Source organism: Temnothorax longispinosus, chromosome 3, assembly GCF_030848805.1.
Source record: "Temnothorax longispinosus isolate EJ_2023e chromosome 3, Tlon_JGU_v1, whole genome shotgun sequence".
Classification (NCBI taxonomy): Eukaryota; Metazoa; Arthropoda; class Insecta; order Hymenoptera; family Formicidae; genus Temnothorax; species Temnothorax longispinosus.
In genome coordinates this window covers 19,906,015-19,930,591 of record NC_092360.1, presented here as the reverse complement: position 1 = coordinate 19,930,591, position 24,577 = coordinate 19,906,015, and the positions used below count along the sequence as shown (strand labels likewise).

Below are 24,577 nucleotides of genomic sequence, written 5' to 3'. Positions count from 1 at the left end.
AATCTATTTATACACGCCCATAAGAGATCGAGAGAAAATTGACTCCGAACTGTTTAAATCAATCAATAACGAAATCAATTTTATATATATAGTGGACCCGAGAATTCCAGCCGATTTCTTATATAAAAAGCGAAAGTCCCGATCGGCCGCCAAGCACAGCCGGAATCGACGAAACAAGCAAGCACGTAAAGCACGCGAGCTTTTAGATCTCAAATACCGCGAATGTTTAAACACTTTAAGTAATCTGCGAGTTACCAATTCATTTTCTTCTTTTCTTGACAGAGTAAATCCGTCTAAACTAGATCAATCATTTCCCTCAATTCCCCCCTCTCATTTATCAGTCACTCCGAAAACGAATCTGTCATTCCCTCTTTAATCTCTTCTTCAGATTTCCCCCCAGAATATAAGAATAGATGTATAGGAAAAAATTTAGAGAAATAGATGTAGGAATAATATATTTATAAAGATGCATGTGTAGGTAGAATGAGTAGGTAAAATGTTATATTTTACTTATAATTAAGTTATATCGAAATTATGTGTGCTATATGTTAAGGGGGAATATATACCTAGAAACGAAAAAAAAGGTAATGTTTTGGAATTTTTTTCAGGGGAACCATTGGAATTATCGGGTCGTGGTTTTTTGTAGTTAAAAATATACACTTTCAAGACTGTTTAACATTTTTTTTATTAAAAAATGTTGCAAATTTACCGAGTACTGGAGTCGTCTACGGAGTGCCGTAAAAAAATGTTCTATGGCAAAACGGTACCCAGCGGCGATTTGTCAAAAATCATCTAAAACAAAAAATGAAACAGGAAATGAAAATAGATACTATTATCTTTGGAGTGTCATAGCCGATTTTATAAATATCGATTTTTTACAAAATGGCGGGCGCTTGAACTCAACGTAGCGATTTTCAAGAAAAAATTCGATCCTTTTTTACCAAAAAAAAAACAAAAACTAAGAATTAAAAAAAAATTTTTATGACACGCGATAGATAATTATGTATACAATAACCACGAGAATTTTTAAGTCCATCGGTTTAGTGGTTTACGAGATATTATGGGTACCAGTTTAAAAAACGTTGTATTGAGAAAAACGCGTTTGCAAATGTTTTGATATATAAACTATGAAATTTGTTCAACTTACACAGAGTCATCGATACCAGGTCCATAATATAAGTTTTCCGAAGTGGAAGGTACGCCCATATCTTCTAAATTTTGTTGTCGGCGTCGTAGTCGCCCTTCTTTCTTTTCTAGGTGTATATTCCCCCTTAAAACGTATTATTTTTTTACATAAAATATATTATCTTTATTACGTAATATTAGCATACGATATCAGGGATATTAAACTTGTTATATTATGTAATATTAAATTCAGTCGTATCAAAATTTTATAATTCAAGTATAGGTTAAGTAAAAGTAGATTAAATTTGGACATATAATCTCGTAATTTCTGATTTATTTCTATCAAGAATTTTATATTAATATTATTTCATATTAATTTTAAAAAAGACATATATTGTCGAGACCGTGCAGAAAAAAGATTACAATTGTCGTCAGACTTATTGTTCGGTTTGTGCAGTTTATCAATTATGAAGAAAACGCATTCTACTATACGAGCGTGAAATCATTCAATTTGACAATTTCTATTTTAGGTTGGAGGTAATAATTATTTTCTTGTTCTTTGTGAACGTTATATAACCCAGCAAGCAAGAAACGTCGAGAAACATTTTAACTATATTGCATTAACGTTGCTGCAATGCAGTTAAAATGTTTCTTGATGTTTCTTGCTTACTGGGAAATAACTACGAGCAGTAACTTATCTAATACCTATAACTTGGTAGGATTCGCGCAAATAGTACGAATCTTAGCGCACATATTCTATTTTACAAAAATAGCAAAACACCTAATGTACTGTTACAAAGGAGAAAGACCGAAACTAAAAAATGTTATTGAATGTGGATTGCAGAGATGCCCGAAAATGGAAAGCTCACTATGCGAAATTTACATTTAACGGGATACACGTCGTTTATCGACTCCGTTAAAGTTAACAGGGAGTTTTTGCAATACCTCGCTGCAATTCTTTTTGACGCTGAATTAGCCGCTTTTGGTACCATGATGTGATTTCAGCCCGTGGCAGACCGGTCCTCGCGGCTATTTCCCCGACTTCGTGTTCGCCAGGACTGCCAGGAGGATTAGCTTCGACATCGAAATGTGTCCACAAAATTTTTTTCTGTTTTAAAGTTTTTTTCAAGGTTTTCTTTTACGGCGCGCCCGTGCTAATTTCGGTTCAGTAGTAGCACTACTGAGGTCTAAAGGGAAATTTTCAGGATTAGTATTAGCCGTATTGGGATCGAAATTTTCCATGATGGAAACCGTCTGACCGTCCGCGTGATACTGCCTGCGTATTGCAAAAACTCTCTAAAATGTTACGCGAATAACAATGCCATATATCACAAAACCTAAAAGTTACTCTATTTTCACACTAAATTTTCGCTATACATTCTTTCGCTAGTTTACGCAGGTTGTTTCGACCATTTTGAGAGTCATCAGCCCATTTTTTTTCCAATAACTCTCTTATCTAAGGATCGTCTCGCGTACACGCAGTAGTTCCGGATAATAAATGAAACAAATACTTCTGTGTGACACACAATTCAAATTATTTCTATGGTAGGGGATGAGGTTCGGGGGGAGAATTTTTCGAGTATTTCGATACTTGAGCTGGAGAAGGAGGGAGAAGGTGACCGGTCACGATAGAGAGTAGTCGAGGTAGAGAGCGCGGGGGAAGCAGTTCTATCGAGAAATTTCTCTCGGTATACGAAAGGAACCGGGGAAAGATTAAAGGATGGTGATCTCCCCGGAACTCCGCCAGTTCCTCGGAAGGAACTGGAGAATAGGAGGGTTCGAAGAGGGGGGATGACTCGATTATCGGGGAACACCTGATATGTAAAGGAAGAGGAGACAGATGAGGGGGATGGTGAAGTATCGAGGATAGAGTGGCCGTTATGCGGAGGTCGTTCACGACTTAAAAATAAAGCGAGGAGCTGCCGCTCCACTATACTGGCGCGCCTTATGTTTTATCCGAATCCGGATAATTACCCCCAGGGACTTCCGGCGGTGAATTTGCGAGTACACTAAAACCGGGTTATATTTTTAAATCCGAAATAGAGGGAGGTTTTTAAAGATAAATATATATATATATATATATATTCCCATTATTGTATATACATATGGGACATTCCATGTCAACCGGAACACCGCCACGCCCATAATTTGTGAGGGTTTAAAAATTTTTTCCTGGGTGCAAAATTTACGTAAACATATTAGCTTTCGAATACCGAGTGCGCATTTGAAAAAATTCAAAATGGCGAACTCAGTATGGCGCCTAGAATAAAGAGAGTCACACAATAAAAAATTATAAAACCACAGAGTAAAATTTTGTTTTGCATCTAAATTGTGTGTTCATTCGTGTACTTTACGTTAGGTATATTGGATTTAAAAAAATTCAAAATGGCGAACCCATATATGGCGGACGAAAAATTGAAACTTAAAATTTGTAATTGAAAAAAATATGGTCATATTCTGCGTCAAATTTGAACTATAAATGCCCTCTTGCGATTTTTCGATATAACGCATCCTTTTAGAGATAAAAATTTATTAATATCGAAGTGCTAAGTCCATGTTGAATTTTTTTAAATGCGCACTCGGTATTCGAAAGCTAATATGTTTACATAAATTTTGCACCCAGAAAAAAATTTTTAAACCCTCACAAATTTTGGGCGTGGCGGTGTTCCGGTTGACATGGAATGTCCCATATATATAATAAAAAAAGGGCTAGCGGATATTTTGGACTTACTATTGCTGACGGTGATTTCGGGATCTAAAACGTCTCCGGGTCAGTAATTGCGGCAGTGATGCCGGATTGTGCATGGGCACGTTGGTATTACACATTAGGACTTGCGTGCTTGCTAATTGCAAATAGCATCTGATGAAGGGAAGAGTTACGATCATCATTTTAACCGCAAGATTTTCTAGGGTAAAAGAAAGCCTAATCGTAGGTGCGTATTGAATAACACGCAAATTTCCACTCATATCCACTGTAACAATAAAAGAATGGTTAATTTAAAAATATTTTAATATACAATTATATGTATTATACGTACTCCTTGTGGCAGGATAAAGAATTTCGATGTAATCCTAAATTCTGTCCATTCTTTCCTCATTTATATATTTTATTTAATGAAAAATGTGGAGTAATTCTACATATATAACATATATTTGTTTACCTTAATCTGATTCTGACACGTTTTGATTTTCCTCGTTATCCAAATATTTTTTCAAAATCTTATATTTTTGCTTTTCAACTTCTAATATTTCAGCGTATATCTTTTTTTCTTTTAGTTTGTTTTCTGCAATCTCGCGTCGTTGTTGAAGCTCTTGTTCTTTAAATGCAAGTTGTATTCTTTTTAATTTAATTAATTCTTTTTTGTTTTCCATAAAAGTAGCATTTTTTCATCTTTTATATGATCACGTTCTCGCTTCATTGTTAAATGATCAAGCCATTGTTTTTCCAACTCAATTTTGTTTTCGCAATTTTGGAAGCTGTTCCACAAGATGAACGTTTCTTCTGTTTAGGATTAATGTCAATTTTATTTATTGAAAGAGATAATGGATCTGCAGTGTTCTTTTCGGGTGATTTGCTTGAAGATTGAAGACGACTTTTTTTCTAAATGTTTAGTAGTTGATGGTAAACATGAAGATTCAAGAAGCCTTTTTTTTCAGATGGAGAAGTTGATGCTTTATCCTTTTTACTGCAAACTTTGGATGATACAGTATAGTTTTGATTGGAAGTATCTTTATTTTTACCAAAAATATCATCCATAGGTTGAAACCATTCAAATTCAATATTTTCTCTCCCAGATTTAGAAAAATTATCGATTACTTCTTTATATTTTTTTAGTAAAGCGTTCATTTTCTATTTTACTTGATCGCTTGTCATCTATAATAAAAATTAATTAATTTAATTTGTGGACAAAATAATTCAAATATAATATTATACAAATAAGATGTAATTTCTTACTTGAAATTTAATGAAATTAAATGATAAATCATTTTAATAGTTGGTGACCTTGGCATACCACGTGTATGACTCACCGGGATGACACCCGCGCCGCGAGTCCGCGCGAGGGGTCCGCGTTCGCGGTCGCGCCGCGGGTCCGCGGGTCCGCGTGGGGGGTGCGCGTCGCGCCGGTCGCGGTCCTACCTTAATTTCGGCGAAGGGGGGCCCAATGGCCGCGGCTCTCCATTATCCGTCTCAACGCGGCCAATAACACCTTCCGCGGATTTTGGCGGCCAGGGCGGTTGACGGGAGCCTCAGCCACACGGTGATTCAATTCGAATTGGTCGAACGCCTTGTCCCCCAATCTTTCGTTCTCCGCTGTTGGACGATACGCGCGACCCTGCGCGCGGGCCTCGGCGTAAAATTGTGCCCGCCCACGTCCGATGATCAGGAGGCCGAGAGCGTTCAACAGCGTGAGATACCGGGTGGCGTGCCCACCTGAGCTGTTGGGAGCCGGAACGCGGGTGGCTGACGCGGGGGAGCAGCGGACCTCTCCTCCTGAATCTCACTATCACTATCACTATCCTCTATAACTTCAAACTCAAAGTTATCAAAATCAGAATCGTAAAATTCCGCGATACTAACGTTCAGCAGCACCCGCCCGATACACCCGCGTCCGATGCCGAGCGTCCGCTGACGCGGGGGGAGCAGCGGGCCTCTCCCCCTGATCACCAGCAAAGTCGTCAAATTCAAAATCGTCAAATTCTACACTACTTCCCTCAATTTCGCTGATTTTAATGTATTTAGCGTCGTGCGGGGAAAGGTTCGGAGACATCACAAAAACTTAGTATAATCACAAAACAAACAAAAAACAATCACAAACGCAACAAAGGCGAGTAATTGCGTCACCAATCCTCAAAAAAATATATCCGGACGAAACACGTTTACCGGCCCACAAAGATTATGTATCTATACATATTAGTTTCCCAAAAAGCATTGTCTCTATTTACATGCACCATTTTTATGCTTTTTGGTGTCCATACGGCAAAAATGCAATACTCTTGTTGCGTTATATTCAATTGACCTTGAATTTGATAAAAAAATCGATGGTTTCAATTTATTTTATCTCCATCTTTTTTATCAAAGATGCCTTTCAAGGTGGGTAATGTCTTTATGGCTTCTTCCACTGTTAAATGTTCAGCCGACATAGGACATTTAATCTCCACCAGACTATTTTTATCAATGAGTTTATCAGGAGAAGCACCCAAGTGTGGATTTTCACAATCAATAAATAATCCGCAAGGTTTTATATGTTTCTTGAGTTTTGCAGCTAACTCTTTCCTTGCAATCTCTTCTCGATCGCGACCATATTTCATGGCTGCAGTATCAATGGGCGGAGGATACAAAATGTTTTTTACTGTTGTTACGCAAGACGTTGTCGGTCTCATACGACATACGATTCCAAAATTGGATGCTGTCAACATTTCACATCTCAGTGATAATCAATGCGGGCTGAATCATATGCTGCAATAGTTACAACTTTAAGTTGTTCTGGTGTTGGAACATTAGTGAGCTTGTTCAATGTGCGAGGCAGTTGAAATTTCTTGTCTCCTTGAGCCTTCTGTCCCTGAGGTTGCACTTGTTGTTTTGGCTGCTGACCTCTTAGTTGGGCGATAGCATTGGGGTCCACTTTATTTTCGACTCGACCTCTGTAAATTTTTGGTCTGCCTTGTTGCTGTTGTTGGGCAGCTAGTTATTGTTATTGTTGGAGGTTCACTTCGTTTTGCATTTTTGCGCTTCAAAAAATGCAAAATTTTCTTTTTTCTTTTTTTTTTATTATTAGTATAAAGTTAGAGGTAGAAGATGACTGTTACTAATACTAATGTTTATTTCTTAAACTTATACTTATTCTAAGAGAGTTAGGATCCTCCACCGTGCTAGTAAACATAAACATGTGTTGGTTACATAAGGTTATTATTTATTAAACCCTTTACCGTATATTATCCAGGCATCGCTAGAATTGTTCGCCTCAGTCTTCCTAGAATTCGATGCCACCGCCTATAGTTGTTACTCCGGTCGTAACTGCTCCTTCGCATGTGGGCTGAAAGTGATCATACTGTTGTGCCGTACCTCTGATTCGAGGGATCGGCACTGAGTTCTTTTGGATCCGCCGGGAAGAAGGAGGAATAATGTTGCCAGATTCTTGTCCAACGATATTTTAATAAAAAAACCTTTTTAACTTGATACAATAGTTTCGTTAATTTCGTTGCCCTGACTCGCGGGCGTTCACAATAGGATAAGTTACGTTGGTCGTGCGCGATTAGCCTTACGTTCTAGACTGCCCGCCGCTTCTCGGAAGGGCGGGCTTTTTATCTCTTCGCGTATTACTTCCGCGATGCTGACTTAGCTGTCAGCGCTTTTGCTTCCGGGTGAGCGACCTGGAAGCCGCTTGCGACACCCGGAATGCCATCTCAGGTGAGTTTGGCAATATTCGGGATGTGCGCTGACAGCTATGTGTCGCAATTAAGGCACGGCGACTTCCGCCTCACAACATCCCTTTCCCCTGGGGGAAAGAAAAACTGAGATTTCAAATTGAAGTTTTTCGTATTTATTGACATATGTGTTCAAGACAAAAAAAAATTTTTTTTTTCCATTATTATTATTATCTTGTTATGATTTTTGTTGTGTGAGGAAGTCGCGTCACGTACTCTTGTTCGTTTTCCTTTTCGCTATCCATGTTATCGCGACTATGATCCCTGTTATTATTATGATTAAAGATAGGGATCCTACGGGGTACATTATGTATTTATTTGATAAGAAACCGGCTTGGCTGCCTTCTACTTCTTGATTTATCTCGTTTAGGTTTAGGCTTAATTTTGTTAGTTCCCCGGGGTTTTTGATTACTGGTTCTAGTTTTAATTCTGTCGCTATTTCGTTGTTGATTTTAGTATCTGTAGTTACTTGTTTGAAGGTTAAATTGAATTGTGGTAGGTGCATTTGCACGTGCGTCGTGTGCTCTCGTTTTTTCGTTCGTAGAGTCAGGTCTGTCGTGGTTAGCTTGCAATTGTCAGTTAATTTGATTCTTCCCGTTTGATTAATGTCGATTTTATGTTCTCCTTGATTGTTGCATTGAATAGTTATACTCTGTTTGTACGGTGTGGAAAACAACCATGCCTGTGGCTCCGCTAAGGTTATCCAAAATGTTACGGTTGAGAGGATGTGGCGACGCTCGCAATTGTCCTCTTCCGCTCTTATATATATCTGCACCTCGCAGGGTGCATACGGCGTTATGAAGTATACCGGGTGGTTCGTGTTACATACAAACGTTGTGCCGGAGTGTTTAGATTTATTCAAATCATTTTCTTTCAGTGTTACATAATTTCGGTTTTCCTTATCAATAGCTAGTAGGTCGTACGTAGTTTTCGGTATTACAAATATATTTTTACGGTCATGTACCGGCAGGGGGTTTATTCTTATAATTTCGTAGTTGGGATACGTCAGGATTATCACAATATGCATTTATTTTCACATAGTTTTGAATGGTGTTCTAATTGTCAATTTGTATTTTGAAAGAAAAATGTGATCCTTGGGATAGGTTGGCCGTTGCTTCTTTTAATTCCGCTACAATATTTTCGATCGGGAGTAGTCGCACGATTATAATATAATTCTTAGAGTAAGTAAAGTATGCTAAGATGTCTTCTACGTCGCTTATTAACTTGATTGTGATCACGGTTATCGCTAGCAAATGTTCGTCTATCTCTTCGCGGCGCGCTAGTTTCGACGCCCGTTGCTGCACTCGTTTTGTGACAGTTGTGTCGTTTGTCTTTGTGTCGTTTGTCGCGAGTGACGTCTTGGTAAGTGCTATTCTTAATAAACGTGTCCTTGTTACTACTCTTCTTGTCGAATGGTTGTTTTGCCTATTGCTCCTGGGCTTACTTGCGTCGGCTCGGGGGCTCGACTTGGGTTGCCTTCGGGCGGTTGCCCATTTTCCGCGGGTCTGAGCCGTGCTATCTCGGCGTTAATTTGCGCAGGAGTTATGTCCTCGCGCGGTGCAATGGTCGCGGCAGCTCGTGGCTGGCTCATTCTGTCGGCCCGGGGGTATAATCCTCTTCCTCGGGGTCGAATATATCGCTTTCGTACGAAGTCAGGGAGAATTCTCCTCTCCCTGCGTTTTCGCTTTGAGTATCGGCCGAGGTGTCCGATCGTGCGTCACCGTCGGTCGGGGGCTGTCTGTGTGCGTTATCGTGTTCGTCGCCGCTTGTGTTGTCTATGCTATCTCTCGGGTTTCTGTTCGCGTCGCAAAGACTAGCGTCTAAGAATTCAAATTCGCGTTCTACGATGACGTTAGGATGTAGCTCGAGCACCGGCGAGCTTGCGTCGTCAAGTTGATCTCTGCCTTTTGATGTTAACGAGAATATCCAGTCGTTGTGCAACCACATCCTCACTAACCTAAACCATAATTACTAAATAATAATCTCATTACAATTATTTATTCATTATTATATTCATAAAAATTCTGTATCAGAGGAGCTATTAAAGCCTTTACTTGTAGATAGGCGTATTGCCGGCCTAGAATTTGATTGATGTATATTTTTTGCGACTTAGTATATAATAATAAGAGAAGATATTTAAAAAATCCTAGTTTACCTAAACAATTACGCGGTCCAGCACTAAATGGTAGATAAGAATAGGGACGACGATTTTGAAACCTCTCTGGCAAATTTGCTCTCTGGCAAATCCTGAGACATTTGATCCCGACAGATTTTCTCTATCTAAAATCTATAGGGATCAAATGTCTCAGGATTTGGCCAAAAATTAGGATCCCTGTGAACTCCATGTATGTTAAGGACCACAGTTGTTCCCGCTGGTACTAAATATGACTCTAAAAAATATATTATAAACAAAAAACAATAAATAAATAATAATAATAACTTTATTATAAACTGAAAAACATATTATGAGTGAGTTTTCCTTCTTATATGGTCGGAGTTTAAATGTAACTCTTCCGATGTGTACCTGCTTTGTGGCGTGTGAGATAACGGCTTTGCGCTTTGTGAGGAAATCATTCCCCAGTATTCCCTCATAATCGATCGGGAAATCATCCTCTACCACGTACATGGTATGGCGTATTTTCTGGTTTCCCAGATTTACGGTTGCTTTTATCTTTCCGAGAGTGTGGATCTTGTGTCCCGTCACTCCGGTCAATGTTAGGCGTTTTTTTCGTACCATAATACCGCCTTTTAAATTTCCTACTTTGATTAGCGTTAGGATCGCTCCTGAGTCTAATAAGAAATTTGTCTTGCCTTTCTTGGCCTCGTGAATCGGCAGTGTTATCAGGTTTAAAGTATGTATGTTACGTTTCTTCGTTATCTGCGACACTTGATACTCCTCGGCGGCTCGTGCCTTATTCTTCTTTGGTCTCTCGTCTTCTTCGCTGCCGCTACTGGAGGGAGATTCATCGCTTGTTTCTCGCGATTTTTTTTTCTTTACCTTTAAACCATTTACTGGCGCCTTTTTGGGGGCGTCCGTTTTCGATCGGCTTGATCGTTCCGTGTTGGGTCGTCCGTTCAGCGACCAACACTCTTCTCGCTTATGCCCGGTCCTTTTGCAATAGGTGCACTCGAGCGTATTTATTTCGCCGGGCTTGTCCGGTTTCGGCAACGAGAATCTATTCGCATGTCGGCTCGTACGGCAATCTCGCCGGTAATGGCCTGTTTCTCCACATTTGTGGCACTGTATCGCCTCGTTCCCCGGATATCGCGCGTTTTCCTGATTAAATCTATTTCTATTTACCGCTTGTCCGTTCCGCGGGGAGGGGCCTCTAATTTTTTCCTCGACACTGGCGCCGGTTATTGCCTCCTGTAGGCTTTGATATCGCTGTGCTCGGACCAGCATCTTGATATCGTCATGCAGCCCGATTTGGAAGTTATGCAGAGCTTGCATTTTAATACTTTCCAATATCGCCTTTTGCTGCTCTCGCGAATGCCCTTGGCCTTCTTCCATGGCCTCATACAGTTCTCTCGCGAGCTTCTCGACTCGACGCCCGAATTCCTGCGCGCTTTCTCCCGCTTTTTGTTTTAGCGAGTTGAATTCTAGCTGCAGATGGGTCATGCCGCGCTTTCCGAGATATTCCGTTTCGAGTTCGCGTTTTAGCTGCTCGAAGTCGCGAATATCGCGCGTGTCGAAGTCGGTCATTGCCTTGCCCTTGAACTTCGTGCATAAGATTGCTTCTAGGAGCATGGTTTCGTCCGCGGGCTGTATATTTTTCATCGCGTAAGTGCTTGCGTTAATAAATTCGCGAACGCGCTCTCTGGATTCTCCGTTCATTTCGGGAATCATGTTACGGGCTTCCTTTAGGCTGAGGAACCCGAGATGGTGCCCTGGCTGACTACGGACGTCGCTGTGCGTCCGTCCGTAGGTCACGTCCAGCGGGCCCTGGCTGATCCGTACGCGTCGTTCTCGCGCATCGGGGCGATCGTAAGTGGCGGATTCCACTCGACTCATGCGTTCCTGTACCTCGCGGATTGCGCGCAGGACTTCTACAGAGCGCTCGAACTCTGCGGCCTCTGTACGGTCCATGCGTTCCTGCATGTCGCGCATCATGCGTAGGACGTCGGTGAGCACGGAGCCTATTGCTCCTGGGCTTACTTGCGTCGGCTCGGGGGCTCGACATTGGTTGGCTTCGGCCGGTTGCCCATTTTCCGCGGGTCTGAGCCGTGCTATCTCGGCGTTAATTTGCACAGGAGTTATGTCCTCGCGCGGTGCAATGGTCGCGGCAGCTCGTGGCTGGCTCATTCTGTCGGCCCGGAGGGTATAATCCTCTTCCTCGGGGTCGAATATATCGCTTTCGTACGAAGTCAGGGAGAATTCTCCTCTCCCTGCGTTTTCGCTTTGAGTATCGGCCGAGGTGTCCGATCGTGCGTCACCGTCGGTCGGGGGCTGTCTGTGTGCGTTATCGTGTTCGTCGCCGCTTGTGTTGTCTATGCTATCTCTCGGGTTTCTGTTCGCGTCGCAAAGACTAGCGTCTAAGAATTCAAATTCGCGTTCTACGATGACGTTAGGATGTAGCTCGAGCACCGGCGAGCTTGCGTCGTCAAGTTGATCTCTGCCTTTTGATGTTAACGAGAATATCCAGTCGTTGTGCAACCACATCCTCACTAACCTAAACCATAATTACTAAATAATAATCTCATTACAATTATTTATTCATTATTATATTCATAAAAATTCTGTATCAGAGGAGCTATTAACGCCTTTACTTGTAGATAGGCGTATTGCCGGCCTAGAATTTGATTGATGTATATTTTTTGCGACTTAGTATAATCATATAAGAAGATATTTAAAAAATCCTAGTTTACCTAAACAATTACGCGGTCCAGCACTAAATGGTAGATAAGAATAGGGACGACGATTTTGAAACCTCTCTGGCAAATTTGCTCTCTGGCAAATCCTGAGACATTTGATCCCGACAGATTTTCTCTATCTAAAATCTATAGGGATCAAATGTCTCAGGATTTGGCCAAAAATTAGGATCCCTGTGAACTCCATGTATGTTAAGGACCACAGTTGTTCCCGCTGGTACTAAATATGACTCTAAAAAATATATTATAAACAAAAAACAATAAATAAATAATAATAATAACTTTATTATAAACTGAAAAACATATTATGAGTGAGTTTTCCTTCTTATATGGTCGGAGTTTAAATGTAACTCTTCCGATGTGTACCTGCTTTGTGGCGTGTGAGATAACGGCTTTGCGCTTTGTGAGGAAATCATTCCCCAGTATTCCCTCATAATCGATCGGGAAATCATCCTCTACCACGTACATGGTATGGCGTATTTTCTGGCTTCCCAGATTTACGGTTGCTTTTATCTTTCCGAGAGTGTGGATCTTGTGTCCCGTCACTCTGGTCAATGTTAGGCGTTTTTTTCGTACCATAATACCGCCTTTTAAATTTCCTACTTTGATTAGCGTTAGGATCGCTCCTGAGTCTAATAAGAAATTTGTCTTGCCTTTCTTGGCCTCGTGAATCGGCAGTGTTATCAGGTTTAAAGTATGTATGTTACGTTTCCCCGTTATCTGCGACACTTGATACTCCTCGGCGGCTCGTGCCTTATTCTTCTTTGGTCTCTCGTCTTCTTCGCTGCCGCTACTGGAGGGAGATTCATCGCTTGTTTCTCGCGATTTTTTTTTCTTTACCTTTAAACCATTTACTGGCGCCTTTTTGGGGGCGTCCGTTTTCGATCGGCTTGATCGTTCCGTGTTGGGTCGTCCGTTCAGCGACCAACACTCTTCTCGCTTATGCCCGGTCCTTTTGCAATAGGTGCACTCGAGCGTATTTATTTCGCCGGGCTTGTCCGGTTTCGGCAACGAGAATCTATTCGCATGTCGGCTCGTACGGCAATCTCGCCGGTAATGGCCTGTTTCTCCACATTTGTGGCACTGTATCGCCTCGTTCCCCGGATATCGCGCGTTTTCTTGATTAAATCTATTTCTATTTACCGCTTGTCCGTTCCGCGGGGAGGGGCCTCTAACTTTTTCCTCGACACTGGCGCCGGTTATTGCCTCCTGTAGGCTTTGATATCGCTGTGCTCGGACCAGTATCTTGATATCGTCATGCAGCCCGATTTGGAAGTTATGCAGAGCTTGCATTTTAATACTTTCCAATATCGCCTTTTGCTGCTCTTGCGAATGCCCTTGGCCTTCTTCCATGGCCTCATACAGTTCTCTCGCGAGCTTCTCGACTCGACGCCCGAATTCCTGCGCGCTTTCTCCCGCTTTTTGTTTTAGCGAGTTGAATTCTAGCTGCAGATGGGTCATGCCGCGCTTTCCGAGATATTCCGTTTCGAGTTCGCGTTTTAGCTGCTCGAAGTCGCGAATATCGCGCGTGTCGAAGTCGGTCATTGCCTTGCCCTTGAACTTTGTGCATAAGATTGCTTCTAGGAGCATGGTTTCGTCCGCGGGCTGTATATTTTTCATCGCGTAAGTGCTTGCGTTAATAAATTCGCGAACGCGCTCTCTAGATTCTCCGTTCATTTCGGGAATCATGTATATTTTTCATCGCGTAAGTGCTTGCGTTAATAAATTCGCGAACGCGCTCTCTGGATTCTCCGTTCATTTCGGGAATCATGTTACGATTGATTTTTTTCGATCATACTTGGTAAGAATGCTTTCAATGTCTGAAAGCAATATCTCATTGTGAACAGTGGTTTGAGAACTTAATTATCTGTATACTCGTCCAAATCGTACGGTACGTTCCGATTACGAGCAACAAGCTTGTATATGTATTTGTTTTATAAAAATAAAATGATAGCAGTTGCGTTAATGGTAATTTTCTATATCTCGTAGCTTCGGCATATATATGTCTTAGAGAGAGATACAAGATACAATACTTACCCAAAAATGCGCTGTGTCATTGACGTTTATGACCCGTTCAATTTCATCGAGACTGTGATTCAGGAATGATTTAATAATCCCTATGCCGGCGTTGTTGACCAAGATAGTAACGTCACCTACGGGCTTCCTTTAGGCTGAGGAACCCGAGATGGTGCCCTGGCTGACTACGGACGTCGCTGTGCGTCCGTCCGTAGGTCACGTCCAGCGGGCCCTGGCTGATCCGTGCGCGTCGTTCTCGCGCATCGGGGCGATCGTATGTGGCGGATTCCACTCGACTCATGCGTTCCTGTACCTCACGGATTGCGCGCAGGACTTCTACAGAGCGCTCGAACTCTGCGGCCTCTGTACGGTCCATGCGTTCCTGCATGTCGCGCATCATGCGTAGGACATCGCTGAGCACGGAGCTTATTGCTCCTGGGCTTACTTGCGTCGGCTCGGGGGCTCGACTTTGGTTGCCTTCGGGCGGTTGCCCATTTTCCGCGGGTCTAAGCCGCTCTATTTCCGCGTTAATTTGCGCCGGGGATATGTCCTCTCGCGGCGCGATGGTCGCGGCAGCTCGTGGCTGGCTCATTCTGTCGGCCCGGGGGGTATGATCCTCCTCCTCGGGGTCGAATATATCGCTTTCGTATGACGTCAGGGAGAATTCTCCTCTCCCTGCGTTTTCGTTTTGAGTATCGGCCGAGGTGTCCGATCGTGCGTCACCGTCGGTCGGGGGCTGTCTGTGTGCGTTATCGTGTTCGTCGCCGCTTGTGTTGTCTACGCTATCTCGCGGGTTTCTGTTTGCGTCGCAAAGACTAGCGTCTAAGAATTGAAATTCGCGTTTCACGATGACGTTAGGATGTAGCTCGAGCACCGGCGAGCTCGCGTCGTCGAGTTGCGCGTCTAAATTTCTTCGCACGCGATCTAGTTCGTCGTTCGCGAGTCGTGTGGCGCGAAAACGATTCCGGATACTATTTTTGATGGCTCGTTGCGCGCGCTCGCTTAACACGAATGACGCGTTGCTGACAGAGGGATGCCGGGACAAGTCGTCCGACATCTATTGACGCTTATACTTTAGCGCTCTGAAACGCGAAAATCTTTCGGCGCTTCGCGGTTGTATTGCCTGCAATCGCGAAAATTTCTCTCGCAATCCGGCGTTCGCTATCGCGGGGTACGCACGCAGAGATATAACGTTTTTGTCGCGGCGCGTACCGGTATCGGCTTACAATGGAGTGTTGACTTACAGTACCGCCGCGTAGTGCATCGTGACCGCTTTCTGCCGCGTCGAGTCTGACAGGGCCGCTTCACTGCTTCTGCGTTGTCTGCTTCGCTGCGTCCCTGCTGCGCTGCTTCGCTGGCTCGCTGCGTCCCTGCGTCGCTGCGTCGGGCTGGCGAGTCCGTGCGGTAGGTCGGGGCCTCTCCGGTGTCGCTGATATGGTGCACTCGGCGCGGCGGCTGCTACCGTTGTTTCACACACTCACTCGGGATTTGTCTGGCGGTTCCTCTCCGGGATATGTACCGCCGCCTAAAACTCCGTTTCCGTATTGCAGGCGCAGAACTGGCAGGATGTCCTCTCGTCCGGTTGACAGATCCCACCGCTGCCACCAATTTGTTGTGCCGTACCTCTGATTCGAGGGATCGGCACTGAGTTCTTTTGGATCCGCCGGGAGGAAAGAGGAATAATGTTGCCAGATTCTTGTCCAACGATATTTTAATAAAAGACCTTTTTAACTTGATACAATAGTTTCGTTAATTTCGTTGCCCTGACTCGCGGGCGTTCACAATAGGATATTTTACGTTGGTCGTGCGCGATTAGCCTTACGTTCTAGACTGCCCGCCGCTTCTCGGAAGGGCGGGCTTTTTATCTCTTCGCGTATTACTTCCGCGATGCTGACTTAGCTGTCAGCGCTTTTGCTTCCGGGTGAGCGACCTGGAAGCCGCTTGCGACACCCGGAATGCCATCTCAGGTGAGTTTGGCAATATTCGGGATGTGCGCTGACAGCTATGTGTCGCAATTAAGGCACGGCGACTTCCGCCTCACAACAATACTAAAGAATATAATTTTTGCACGAAGTCTTATATAAGCCTGCTTTATCTCTCACATTTCTATCCACAACGTTTCTATACTATCTGAAATTTTTATACATGCTTTTTACTATTGAAAATGGAATAAAAAGAAGGAATTGAAATAATGGGAACTGTAAAATTTTTATGCACTCGGGAAAGAAATTCAGAACGTTACAAATCGTTTAACTTTTTTATGCACTGTAATTTCAGCAACGTCTACCAAAAATTTAGCCACCTTTCAGTTGAGGTAGAATGTGATTTTTAATTTAAATAGTGCATATTTACTCATTTTTGCAACACTTATAGATTGGTAGAATTGCACCTTCATCATAGATACTATCTAAACTTTCTTGGGAAAAAAATTTAGCTTTATAGAAATGATTTCACGAAAACTGTCGCTATCTCCCGGCTATTATGGTTTAGTCACTTAAGCCCGGTGTCCACGATGCAAGAACTGTGTCCAAGTTTCGATTTAAGCCAATCAACTTGCAGCTCTTACAGAAAAGTAGCAGTTTCATTGGCTTAAACCGAAACTTGGACACAGTTCTTGCATCGTGGACACCGGGCTTTACGGTCTTGATGACTCAGGTTGCTTTTCGTGGTTTGATTTGCTCGATTCGCTTTCAGTATGATGTCGTTCGACTCTCGGACTCGATTGTTCGCCCTGAGCATCGACGTCTCGGCTTTTATTCTCTACCGAGGGACAAGGGGTAGGTCCCTTGGTTCCTTTGTCGCGGCAGCATCGTGCATGAAGCAGATTCGCGGTACTGCTGATCCAGGAAGTACGACTTATCAGCCAGATGATGACCATAAGCGTCCCTAGAATGCCCATGCCACATCCTACTGCGCTATAAGCGATAAACCTTTGTTCTCGCATCTTTCTGTTCTTGATCTGGCGAGCTTTCTCAATGATGTCATCGAAAGACGTTTCTACATGGCTGTTTTTCATTGTCCATAGCTCGTGCGCTGCTTCTGTTAAGTCAACTTGATATTTTTTGCGAATGGGTTCATATAATTGCAGAATGCTTAAATTATTTGTCGGAGCATAATGCTGTACGAATTTCATTGTACGAATGGATGGATGACTCATCGTCGTGGTTCCCGCTCTAATTTTGCATCCTTGTTGTATAGAAATGATGCCAGAGTTATTTATTTCCACTTGTTTATTTTGCTGACATTCTACATGAATTGTTTCTTGCTTTCTCGTGGTATAGATCCAATTTCCGGGAATAGTTAAAGCTTTCCAATATGTTTCCCTTAATTCCTGCAATATTATTTGACAATATTTCATTTTTGCATTTTTATTTAATAATAGTTATTCAATATTGCAGCTAGTCGCTTGTCGTATCTTTTTCAAGGGAAAGACGGCCGGGTAGATAAACGCGGCGTCGAACGCTGTGCATTTGCGCAGCTCTCCTTCTCAGAATTTGTAGAAGCTATCGATGTCTTCGTTTATTTCGATGTGTTCCGCATCGGGCTTAATTACAGCAAATTTCGTTTCGTCAAACGTTTGTTTAGCTGGTAACGGTTTGGATTTATAAATTTTGTATATCCCGGGAATTAATAACGGGATATGCAAAATATAAATCAGACAATTGTTGGAGTAGGCGATTCGCAAATCAGATATATTTATAAGCCGATCCATTCCTGTTTCGTCGGTATTTACAGGGAATTCCGAGGATTCGAATAATGAATCCATGAGGATTTTGTTCTTTTATCAGCTTACAGTTTGTTATTAATTGCTGTGGCGGAATTAGACGGGGGTGAATTAATCCCTGTTTTCCAAATAATATTTTGTCAATCAGAATATTCAAATCTATCTCATGCTCACAAAAAGCAATTCAAATTCAGTATATCGCCGGCACGATTACGATGTTACTGCCGTTTCGCGTACGCGCGTATGCGCGCGTTGTCGCACCTTACCTCGCGACAGCGTGCGGCTCGTGCAAACGTTATTAACGCGCGGCCGCAATCGCGCGGCAGAAACGCCTCGTGTGAACAGGCTCCTTGATCTCAGTATCAGCTCCCTACCGTCAATATATATATAGGTTAATTCCATATCGAGCTTCGTCATAATTTTCCAAAAATATCGGTGCTTTTGATTTTGCATCGTTTCGCTTTTCAATACGTCAAGCTGCTTTCTTATCTTCAGGGTGGCGTTATACAGTTCCCCGAAGCGCGTTCGCTATAGCTATAGTTTGATTCATAAGTAATAAAGCAAGATCATTGGTTTTATTTTCTACATGGATTATTGCGGTATTCATGTTTTGTGCATCTTCCGTTGTTAGGGTTCCGAATATTATCTTACTTATTTGTTTTATGAATTCTAAAAGAGCTCGTTTCATTCGTGATTCTCCTATGAGTTCGCTTATGTAATTTTGATAGTGCTTTATTTTATTCAATTTAGCAGTTAGGGAAACTAATCGTGGTCGTATTTCGCAATATGAAGTGGGATAGTCGCATCGTTGTAGTACCAAATCCACATTTGTTGTTCAAGCTTGGTCGTCGCATCTTTGATATCGCGCAGATCGAAATAGACTATTATCTTCCAAGAAATCTCGGACGTGCGCATCCTGCCGATGGCCTCGAAAAATATTCCGGAATTATCTTTTAATGCCGTAATTGTATATTCATTTTTCTTCATCCCTGATCTGCAATCCGAGCAGGTTTAGTTCGGTCTACATGTACAATTCTATATTTATTTCGCGCGATTAGTATTTTAATATTATTATTACTTAGAATCTCTATTATTTCGTATGACCCTGTATATTCGTCATCGAACTTGTTTTTCTTTTTAGCTTTTAGTAGATATACAAAATCTCCTATTTTATACGCTTGTGTTTTTAATTTTCTGTCATAATAATATTTATAACGCGTTTTAGCTAATGCTAATGTTACGTCCAAACCCCGGGAGTCTCAGTGAAAAGGAAAACTGGGAAGCGAAGGAAAGGCTACCCAGAGGGGACGGGGTAAGGAAGGACGTAACCGAATTCTTAAAGGTTATCTCGGGTCGCGCGAGTAAACGCGTGCCTCGAGTCGAACGCACTTTTGGGAAGGCTCCAATCGAGGGTCAACGTCCGAAAGGACGCTATTACGCCTACTGCGAGCCGTGCGATCGTCGGTCCTGTTTTAGGTCAAGGATTATGCTATCCCTATTACCTGGGATCGGACCGTATACGATTTTGCGAGCGGGGGAGGTTGGTGACGAGGTGTTAAATTAAATAATTGGACATTAATTTGAGAAATTAAAAACATTACAATTATTATTATAAATGATGAAAATTAATGAGCCAGTTACATTTATATGTATATAGAAAAACATAAAAACAAAACGCAAATGGTACAGATCTATTGTGGTGTGTGTATATGTGTATGGAGAATACGCGGGTGTTACATTGGTTCGGAGGTCATCGGACAGGATTACTGAGGGGATGCTTCGACATTTAATATGATCTCCTGCCCGGTTAATACATTTATAATTCAAAAAAAAACACAAAGAAAAAGAGAAGGGTCTACGTCACGAGTGCGCGTGTGTGTGTGAAAGGTGGTTATACTTGTATTTCTATGTTAACATTTTTATTTTTAATTAATTATTATGTGTTTTATTCTATTACTAAAATTAATCTATTAAAATAACTTTGGAAATGATCTCCACGCTCGAGGTGGAGAGCGTGGGAGAAGTGAGTCAATTGAAAGGGAATCGGGGTATTTCGCAAAGATTCTCCACGCTCGAGGTGGAGAACGCAGGAGAGGGTGTTCTCTCGCGGTAATCGTCGCGTAGGTAAAAAGGGATGGGGGAGTGTGGGAGGTCCGGATAGGAGAACTGGTTATGTTCCTCGGAAGGAACCGGGGAATAGGACGGTCCGGAACAGAGAGAGGAATCGGGGGTGTCGGAAAAAATTTTATACGCGAGTGAACGCGGGGGAAGGGAAAATTGTGGAAGATGGTGGCGGTTAAAATGTTCTCGATGCGCCTGGAGGAGCTGTCGCTCAACGACGCGAGCTCGCCTGCTACGTACGTATCTTTTCTTTATTTTCAGGGCTAAACTCTTGCGACTCCGGCTAGTCACTAAAAATTATTATGTAAGGGGTGAGAAATTATAATCGTCTAATCAGTTTGGGAAGTTAAAAAGGAGAAATAAAAATTTTTAACATTATGCAAAGAATATATATATATATATATATATATATATATATATGTTATTTGTGAACCCCGAGGATCCGATTTAAAAATCGCGAGTGAGCTTGCGAACTTACTATTTGGTAGGCATAAATAAATATAAAATTTACCTGACCGACTGACTTTATATGCTTGACTATACTTTATTTACAAAACGTATTTACCATTTTTAAAATAAAATGATTTTTCATAAAAGTATCTAAAGCCGGATGTTAATGATATACAGTGGGAAATGTCCCACCTTATTATCATACTTCGATTTTAAAAACAATTGTGCTCACATATACATGTGACAACATATGTAAAAAATATATTAACTTTTGCACAACGTGGTTTAAAACTATAGTGAAGTGCTACGCTACTTCAATTCTGTTTTATGTATCTCACGCATAAAACTGCGGACAGAAGCAGTTAGAATACTTGTACGTAATTACAGATAGACGCAGTTGACATTTGCCTCGATAAAATGCGGACCGAAACAGTTAGAGTTGTAACACGTAATTGCAGGTAGACGCAGTTCAGATGTTCCTCGGATAGGATGCGGGCAGAAACAGTTACAAGTTGTAACACGTTATTGCAGACAGACGCAGTTAAGATTTCCCTCGGATAGGATGCGAGCAGAAACAGTTAGAGTTGTAACACGTAATTGCAGACAGACGCAGTTAAGATTTCCCTCGGACAGTATACGGACAAAATCAGTTAGAATTGTAACACGTAATTGCAGGTAGACGCAGTTAAGATTTGCCTTTGATAGGATGCGGACAGAAACAGTTAAAGTTGTAACACGTAATTGCAGACAGTTACAGTTGAAAATGTGGCCTCGGATAGGATGCGGAAAGAAGCGGATAGGATCTCATCACATTTTTTTATGTTACAACAGTTGTACGGTTAGAAACAGATGGGATTGGTATCCGCAAATATTTACTGCAGACAGAACAAACAGGCTTACAGTTAGATACGGATAGAATTTCTATCCGTTTCTGTCCGTGTCTGTCCGGAATTTTTACCAGGGATAGCCTATTATCTGTGCTATTGGAGGGTTCGCAGCAAGCTCTATCCGAGTAGGTTCTCGAGTATCGCAATAAAGTCTGCATCAGACTCTTGCTCAGCTGATTCTATCGCTCGAAGCGAATAAGCTGGACTGCGGAACTCTGGGCGTGGTATTTCGCCTGATAGTTGGCTGATACCAACATAGAACTCACAGCATCTGATAGAGTTCTAGGAGACGAGAATCTAATTGGTTCTCCTTCAATCGCCTCTTGAGTCGCATAATTCACTCGATCACCTTGGAGGTATAGATCAGTGCATCGTAATCCACCTGGGTCATTACTGACAAGAAGGGTTGGACTTCCTTCTGCCTTGAAATCGATTCGTCCGAGATGTAAATACTTCGGATACTTACGACCGATTGTTTCAATAAGGTCCATGATAGATGAAATGTCCTTATGAAGGCTTCCAAATGAATAGTTCTCCGGCATGAAGTCATCTAGGTTCATCAACAATGGAACAGCGTCTTCGTCTTCCAATTTCATTGTGGGAGCGGATGTTGGGATTAAAGAAGTTGCACGGCGCTGTTGGTTGCGACTCGCGGATCTCGATGTTCGAGGCGTGCTGAAGGTCGTTGGCAGGACCCTGGGTTGGCGGTAGACACGCACAGAATTTACAAGAAGTACAGAATTTACTGAACTGATTCGCGACTAGACTGTCGGACTGACTGCGTGGCAGTTTAAAGAAACTGAGTCGAAGTGCAAGAACAAGTGCCAAGTGCAAAAGTGCGTTGAGGTACGCGGAGTCGCGGTTTTTATATGAATTGAAAGGGGCGGATTTAATCCGGGGATGATTAGGATTGGTGGAGTCTGGTTCTTATTTGTGACGTAGATTTCGGTTTTCCGCCTATCTCGTGGCGAGTTACCGAAATCTCGTTACACAATTTCTAATTAGTGGTCATCTATTGGCGGGTTTGTTATTAGAATTATATTTCCCCATTCTTTGGTGGTCCAAGCTAATATTCTTTTTACTGCTTTATCTTTATCGCTTACTGGGAAGCGTGGGTCAGAGTTCAAATCCGCGTTCTTAAACGGGTGACACGTGTGAACTCTAAGTTTTGATAAATCGAGGCAAGGTGACGACGCGACTTCTAATTAGACGCGTGATTTGAAAAGCCCTCGTACGGCGTTTTAAATATATGGTGACCCATGCCTCCCGTTATCGCGCGTTTCAATTGAATTTTCGTTGCCCGCTATCGTAACTGAATTTCCGTTGCCCTGCTTCGTGGAATTATTGGGACCACTTGGATCACAACAAATCCATTACTTGTTTAATTTATTGGGTTTGAGTCAACGGGAAGTTTCTAGTTACGTTTCTTTACTTTTAATGAGCAACGGCTTGCATCCGCTTGCCAATTGATAACCACTGTTTACGATTTTAATTCTACGAAAGGAAGGAATCGCGTGGAGTCCACAGGACGTAACACTAAATTTGACACAGCTAGTTTCCTTAAATCAGTTAATTTATCGATAAGTTCGCTTACATAATCATCATATGTTTCTACCGAATCATCTATTTTTATTTCGGATGGCAATCGCACAGCTTTGCCAAATACTAATTCATACGGCGTAAATTTTGTCCCTTCGTGTACGCTAGTGTTATATGAGAATATAGCATGCTCGAGCCAATTATCCCAGTCGCGTTCATCAGAGATATAATGCTTCAAATATTCGGTTAATACGTGATGACTTTTTTCTAACGAACCATTGGATTGAGGATGGAAAGCAGATGTGCAATATTGTTTTATTATAAAATATTTCGCAAATTTCTTCATCATTGAGCTAGTAAAATTTGAACCTTGATCCGTCAAAATTGCTTTGGGCAAATCAAATTTGTCATTTTCCAAATTGACAAATCAATCGACGGGTAAATGCTTTTGCGATTTCCTCTGAGTTTGCTTGCACAAGAGGTACGGCAACTAAATATTTTGTTAATTGACCCGCGATTGTTAAGCCGCGACGCAACAGAAATCTGTTTTTGTAATCATGTTCAAGTAATTGGTCGGACGCGTGAGAACTGCGATGAGTACGGCTTCAAAGATAAACTGCTTCGTGCTGGATCGGAAGTGACTCCAAATGCGCAAAGTCGCGATTTTTATACAAAATTAAGGAGGCGGGATTACTTTTTAATCTGATTTGATTGGTGGAGTTCTCTTCCGATCGTGACGTAGGTTTCGATTTTCCGCCTATCCCCTGACGAGTTTCCCCAAAAATTCTCATTGCCTACGAGCAATTTCTAATTAGCGGTTATTTATTGGCGAGTACGTTATCACCTTGCCCTTTGACAGTACCTTCCAGAAGTTTTATTTATCAATCGCCGCGAGGCGTGGGTCTTAGATCAAATCCGCTTTTCACGGAAAAACGTGAGATTAATCCGCTTGTGACCCGAGAGGTCACCTAAATCCTTATGGCGTTTTCAATTTATTGCGACCTATGCCACGAAATTGTGGTCAAGAGTTTCTTATGATTTGTGCCTGGTCAAAGAGTTTATAAAATAATCAAATACGGTTGGTTTCGCAAAGTATTGCCTAGGTGAGACTTATTTCCTGGGGAAATAAGGGTGAAAAACAGGGACGGACAAGTTCGTACGAGATGAGATTCCAGATTTTCAAACTCGTTCCTTTTCAAACTTATCTACTAAAAGGGTGGCAGTGTGGTCTTGTGGTAAAGCGCCAGACTCGTAACACCGAGGAACCGGGTTCGAGTCCACCTGATCCACAGGAATTTTTATATTCCAAACTGCACCCCCCGCACGAGTGGGGCTCGTGCGGAGAAACTGGGCTATCTTTCGGAGAAGACTTAGAAATTGGTCGTCAAGCTTAGGGAGCTTGGGAGTGTTCGGCATTTTT

General features: G+C 42.2%; 1 protein-coding gene and 1 long non-coding RNA gene across 3 annotated transcripts in view; one reads left to right on the top strand and one right to left on the bottom strand.

Moving 5' to 3' along the window:
* Positions 1–910, top strand: part of LOC139810212 (uncharacterized) — a 36,328-nt gene extending 35,418 nt beyond the window's left edge. For both annotated transcript variants that reach the window (XR_011731257.1, XR_011731256.1), the window contains one exon: positions 93–910. This is a non-coding gene — a long non-coding RNA (uncharacterized lncRNA). The remainder of the gene's footprint in view (positions 1–92) is intronic.
* Positions 1–24,577, bottom strand: part of LOC139810405 (uncharacterized) — a 325,546-nt gene that overhangs the window by 109,920 nt on the left and 191,049 nt on the right. The gene's annotated exons all lie outside the window — the stretch shown is intronic.